The 6,943-nt window shown below is 35.8% G+C and overlaps 1 long non-coding RNA gene across 1 annotated transcript; it reads right to left on the minus strand.

Moving 5' to 3' along the window:
• Positions 1–3,699: 3,699 nt before the first annotated feature.
• LOC102808393 (uncharacterized) lies at positions 3,700–6,509 on the minus strand. Its single transcript, XR_438482.3, has 5 exons — positions 6,461–6,509; positions 6,030–6,091; positions 4,650–4,689; positions 4,403–4,483; positions 3,700–4,302 (listed from the first exon to the last, which is right to left on the minus strand). It is a non-coding gene; the product is annotated as an uncharacterized LOC102808393 (long non-coding RNA).
• Positions 6,510–6,943: the final 434 nt, after the last annotated feature.

Consider the following 6,943-nt stretch of genomic DNA (forward strand, 5'->3'; position numbering starts at 1 on the left):
GTCTACAATTATTCATTTTAGTATTAGTCAATTTTGTATTATGTAATTTTATTTCTGTACAGGGCCTCAGCCTATCGTACAAAATGTAATGGGTAAAAAAGTGCATAGCACGCTTTAAACACAATACAACATCCATGTAAACATATGGTACTAAGTTAAGCTGGATTAATATTCATCTCGTCGCTTGAAAACTTTTAAAAGATATAGAGCTATTTGATATATGGTGTGTCAATTTGTGTAGCGACGAAGTAAGCCCAGACTGTCAGTATTTGCATAATTGCATAGGGCTATTAGATCATTATAAAATGGACATATAAAAACAAATTGAATTTCATTTTCTACCAAGCTAAATTCGAACGTATCACTGCAAAAACTAAAAAAAATATTGATCTAACTGTATTGTTGTGTGTCTGCCTAACTCAACATTATTTTTATGGCCAAAAACAGCAAATACTCGTCAGTATATATTTTAGTCTATAATTGCTTGCCAATAAATCTCCCAGGCTATAATACTACTTTGATTTTTTCAAAAGTACACAGGCTGGATGATTGTGAATTTCTCCAACTTGTTTTTCAAACCAGACAATGCCGAAACCATATTTGAACAGGAGATTTTTATGTGGGTTTCCCAAGCAAGTCTGCCGGTTTTGTCTAATCGTTTAAGCACGATATAACATGTTTTGGGGTTTCAGTAATTTTAACCAATATGAGATACAACGCTTGAAATAACCACAGCACAGTACAATAGCAGCCTTCCACATTCGTCTAACATCGCTACATTGTTTGTACAACTATTAATGCTAAGTACCGGGTAGATATCTGCCAAATGTTATCTGTACCCTCTCGATTTCCGAATTTACGTACCCCTATATCGCTACCATAAGAAATAGTTGGCACAATGATTGCATCAAACAAATTAAATGCACTAACCAATGGCATACTACCAAGTTTCTTACAGTATGTAAATATATTTGGTTCACTGTAAATCTGTTCTTAGAGGGCGGTAAAATAATATGTATACAGTGGCAGTTTAGCAGCGGTCTCATTAGACTTCAATGACTACAACTCCTTTTATGAACCCACTAAAAATATAGTAAATTTTCTGAGACATACAAAAAAAAAACGTGTAAAAAAAATATGTTTGCAATTTATGATTCATCGCATAGTTTCAGTGCTGAAGCAACACTGTGGGGTAAATTGTTGGCTGCAAGAAGCTCTTCGACCTATACAACTCGTGATGATAAATCTTCGGCATTTTTGTAATGATATGTTCTACCCGTAGCTGTACACTATTGTTCAATAACAGAGGCTACACGTACTAATACAATAAGTTAACTACATCTGGCTGATACACTTGGAACAAAACAGTGATATATGCCATCATTAACTTGAAGAATGCAAAACTAATGAACCAAACTAGGAAAGTACAGTGTGGTGTTGTCGTGTCAATCCCGTTCGATCCCCACATTTTACTAACTGAGCAAAAATTAGCACAAGACAAACTGCCTATTCAGGACCACCGCATCATTCAGAGAGTGACTACCATTACATTATTGTTTCAATGTTGTTTTAATATTTAACATCAGGTGCTTGAACGCGATCTTCATTACACCATCGCGGAAAAACCGAATAAAAGCCTGTCTATTTATAACAACCTGTTTTGGTTGGCTGCTGTTGAGCCGAGACGGCGTAACTTCACGATTGACATTTAAAGCTCGTTGCCACCTAAATGCAATGTTTTTAGTGTCCCATTCAACACCAAAGAAATCCAGTCATAATCACTATGACTTTTTTCTTGTTTCTTCTTTTTTTTTTGTTTCTTTCTACTTTTTTTCCCCTAATGGTTTTCATTTGCTTTAGTGTGGTAAGGTGTTGTAAATAGTCTATGACATATTGCTCTTCCACTGCATACTTAGAGGAAAATTCTTTGATGCTCTCAGTATTCTCCAAAGACAAAAGCCCATTTTTGAAATTCTGTGTGATGTTGAAACGCGACTGCCAATCATCTGGCTGTCTTCTTTCACTATTACTATTCACACATGGGGTCTCATGCACGCTTAAGAAGTGGTACGGCCTCTCACTATTTGTCACTGGTTGGGGAAAGTTACTCTGACTTATTTACCAGTTACGGAAGACACCTAAAACAGTGGGCTACTGAACAGACGGTTTACAATGACAGCATGGTGAGTGAACTGCAGTCAATCTACTGAGTTCATGGCAGATCTTGATAAAACACTAACTTGGTTAAGAAATGTATTTCATGGACTGTCAGATGTAAGTAAAAGAAGAATAAGTAGAGAAAAGAAAACAGGAGAAAAGTGAAGAAGCGAAAACGTTTTGCAAGAGGAGTTACAGCTTTGTTACAAAGGATAACATCCACTGAGGTTGTACAAAGATGTTTCCCTGATGGTATACATGGTTCAGTAGATTTTGAAATCTCAGATCAAACTGAAGCCAATTTGAAGTTGTCAAAGATGGATGCAGTATATTTGCAATACCTCATTCATCGCAATGTCTTCTGTGCTGCAGCTAAGCAGCAGATGATGAAGCTGTATGAAGAACTGAAGTTAAAATGTGAGTGCCTGCCTGATAGTTCCAGTGGAGAGAGTTATGAGGATGGTGAAAGTGGTTTTAATGATCCTGGTGATAGTGCCGATACTGACATTCTTTGCGATGAGGATAGATATTGATAGGAATGGAGAGGATCAAGAATACATGCCTAGGTTCAATATCTACAGTTCCTCAGAAAGTTGTGTTTTATTAAAAAATATGAAAACTTTTTTTATATATATATATATTATTTATTTACATACAAAATATTACACTATATAAATATATTTTATCTTTATATTTTGTGTTATATTAGTGTGTTTGCTTTTCAGAAACTTGTTTAAAAGGTTTGTTTTTCTTCATACAGTGGAAAGTGCAGTAAGTTTTTTTATGTCATTCACAGAGGTTTATACTGTTGTTTACAAATGTAGTTTCATATTTAATGTTTTATACTAATTTGATTAAGTTATTGTTGTGCAATAAAACAAACAAACAATAACTCTTTCTCATTACAGTATGTTCACCACAGCAGCCGTCGTCTATACAATATATGTGAATAAACCCAGAAAATTATAACCCCCCCTCCTTCACTCTTGGAAAAATTGTTAGCCCCTCCCTTTTTCATATACAGAAATTGAAAGCTCCCCCCTAGAATTGCCCGGCACCCCCAGGCCAGATTAACTGGTGATTCCCTTAACTGTTACAATCATTACATGATTACGGCGTTTAGGGCTGAAAGCTAAGAATCAATTTATTGTCCTCTTTCCTTTGATATATGGAGCCCCAGTAAATATGTCTATTTCACGTCAATCTGTCTGTTTCATCAGCCCGAATATCGCGACTCGAACGGAAAGCAATATCATTCATTCATTCATTCATTCATTCATTCATTCATTCATTCATTCATTCATTCATTCATTCATTCATTCATTCATTCATTCATTCATTCATATATTCAATTAATGCCGTCCCGTGCATGAATAATATGCAAATGGAAATATGTAAATATATGTTCCTGTACGTAATGATTACGGCTGGATCCTCCGTGTAACAATTCCGACGAATAGCAAACCATTGGTGACTTGAATGGACGAGGTGGGTTCTTGTTGGATGGGGAGGGGTGTTACAAAAAGACGATAGTGCCTCTGCTTCTGTTTTTTTTTTATTATTTATTTTTACTCAGTAATACAAGTGAAACTAATAGCTGTTATCATACAACAAACTACATTTGGCTCTCATACCAACAAAGGTATATAAAGTACACCAACATTACCGCGTGACAAGGGGCGGATCTTTTCTCCAGTCGAGATTTAATACGTTGTTCAATTTAGATGGCGCCCTCAGTGTTAACATCGGTATTTACGGTTCACTTCTAAAAGAGTTAAAATCATCTACCAGAAAAAACAGTAGAATCACAAGGGAGTTTATTCCAACAGCGTTCATCGTCACACGTCTTACCGATAGTTATAATTAATAACAATTACTAAATAATCACAGATGATGAAGATTGGTGCACTAATAACCATTCATGCGACACACGACGTCCCAGATCAAATCTTTGGCCCATCAACAGACTACAATAAAACAATGAATGACGGGCAATTGAAATACTGCTTGCCATGGCAACGGCGAGATAGATTGGACGACTGAGCTCTTATCTGCCTAATGGAAGACATTGTCAGATGTGGTATTATCTGATGAGAGAAACAGCTCCAACTGAAATCAACATCACTATGGATACAGACAAGGATACTGAAAATAAAAAGATACTCATTGTTATAATGAGTCGACAATAACCGAACACATACTTGCTGTTATATTGTATAGTGAGCTTGACTGGGAGACAACTTACCGGTTCCAGAAGTGGACGTTTCCATCGTTGCCGTGTCATCCTCTGCTGTCGGCGCCATTGTCGTCTGAGCTTCAGTATACCCTATAAATGCAAGGAAAACAAAACAAAATCAATCTTGATACAAAATAAGTCTGATAATTAATTTTAATGATTTGACCTACTAAGAGAGACCTCTATATATTATACAAAATGAGAACCAGTGTTGAATAAAAAAAAGCGCCAATGTATAGCGAGTATGATGACCCACCTATGACAAGCAAAGCAACCATGGCCAGTACGAGGAACACCTAAAAGCAATAAAACGACATATATCAACACGGTTGGTGAACAAATTACAAAAGTCTACAAGACAACATCAATCCAAGCGTACACGGCTCATGATTATAGATTAAACAGATAGCTCTTTATCATTAAGTTGAAATATTTATTCTGAGTTTCGGTCCACTCAGGAACCTAATTATTATTCATGACATACGTATATTACATCACGACATGACTGACGAATTGCAGACACGTCTTGCTGATACATAGTGATACGTGCTAATGGATTTTACAGTTCGGTAGCAAATCGTATCCAGTATTGCAAATAAATAAATAATTTGAAAATATGGAGATAAAATTTAAATAAATAAATAAATAAATAAATAAATAAATAAAATAAAGTAACGCACAAAGTACATAATGACTGCATAATGAAGGCATATTTATAGCACGGTGAAGACACTACGAGTCTGTAATTAACATTTTTTTATGAAAACAAAAAAAATTGCCGTCTCATTATCTGCGAAGTCTTTCCTCAGTCTGCTAATTATATTGCCAGCCTGCACCACATAGCTCGACATGACATGTACAGTGAACACGTCACGCTTGGGGGCCAAATAGTGTTTCTCTTGCTCAAATTATTATGAGTGGCTTTTGTACCCGAACTAGTGTTGCGAAAAAAATAACATATTGGTTTTCCAACACAAACAGGAGTAGAACGAAGCAGGCATAATAATGCTTGAACGTTCACGGACCGTGAACTTATTTCGTGCCAGTGGCGTTTATCTACCGGCCATAGTTTAAATACCGCCTTTTTTTACGATATATTGAGGACATATTTTTTTAGAACAGTCTCCAAATAGATTGATATACAGCATTGTAATTTGATACTTTACATAGGTGAAACACAGAATTCTTAGCGATAGAATTGTCGTACACTGTTAGCCGTCCTTGTGACGTAATAGAATTTTACCAGTTTATAATATCCAAAATGACAAGGCATTGCCATTGTTCTTATTAACGATGTTGGTACTGAAGAATTTATCTGCTAGCATTCGTCGATTCTCGTACTCATGTGACTGCTTGCATACAATAACGGTGTTAAGTACACTGATGAGCGCAACATGGGATAGAGCACGCTAATTTTTCAAAAAATCGTGTTTAAAATTCGATTTCTGGTTCATGGTTATTTATAGTTATTAATGACTCGTAAGTATTTGCTGGAGATGCTTTCAGTTTATATGTTACAGTAATAAGCCTATTTTACCGTACAGGAGACTCGAAAATAACATGTAATTAATATCTTTTGACAGCGGAATGGATGACATTACATGATAATAGGTAAAAAAATATATCGACGTTTTACCTTGGTAGACATCTTGTAATAAAAACAGTATAAAATTCTCGCACTAAATCAACGATTTCAATCTGCAATACAAATAATCATATAATAATTTATTGGAGAATCGCTGCAAGCACTGAACCGGTAAAACCCTATCGAAAACACTCAACTGATTGTATCTGATGCACGACTGAATTTTCAATGTAGTCTGTAAGGACAGCACAGCTACGCACAAGATAATGCATGATGTCTGGGTAGGATTTAAAATATGCTGTGAAAAATTATGTATTTGGTCAAAAAAGGAAGTGAGCAATTTGATATTTCTTTACAATAACGCCCATTTATGTAATAGCCTCCCATAAGGTTAGGAATGATTACGCTGTGCGGAAACACGGCATCGGGGCAGTATCGTCCTCCAAGAAAACAAACTGAAGAGAACATAATGATCGACTTACCTGTGACTACAGCCAGCAAGTGAATGTACTCTGCCGGTTTGCATCGAAATTACATCGGTATATAATTTGCATAATGCTCCATGTTTGTGACGTTGTGGCCAAAGAACACACGTGATTGGAGGAATGAGTCATATGTAATGTTATCATTCGCTGATAAATGAATACATTACACCGCAATCATAAGACAACGATCTCTGTTGCATAATCAGCCACTAAATATACCACGGCGTATAATCCGTGCCGTTAACCTGGGAGAATACTGGTTTCTCTAATTATTCTAATTATTACAATAATTTTAGTCGTAGATAAAACTGATAATAATCGGTTGATAAAATACTGATAATAATAATGCCACACCCATTGTACGAATATTCAGCCAATATTAAACCACCCCCACAGGCTACCTCAACAACAACAATATGCAAATTTATTTATATTCCAAGTTGCAGGTTATTTGTAGCTTGTTGACGTGTTTTTTCTCTA

This window comes from Saccoglossus kowalevskii, chromosome 2, assembly GCF_978046115.1.
Source record: "Saccoglossus kowalevskii chromosome 2, keSacKowa6.1, whole genome shotgun sequence".
In the NCBI taxonomy this organism is placed as follows: Eukaryota; Metazoa; Hemichordata; class Enteropneusta; family Harrimaniidae; genus Saccoglossus; species Saccoglossus kowalevskii.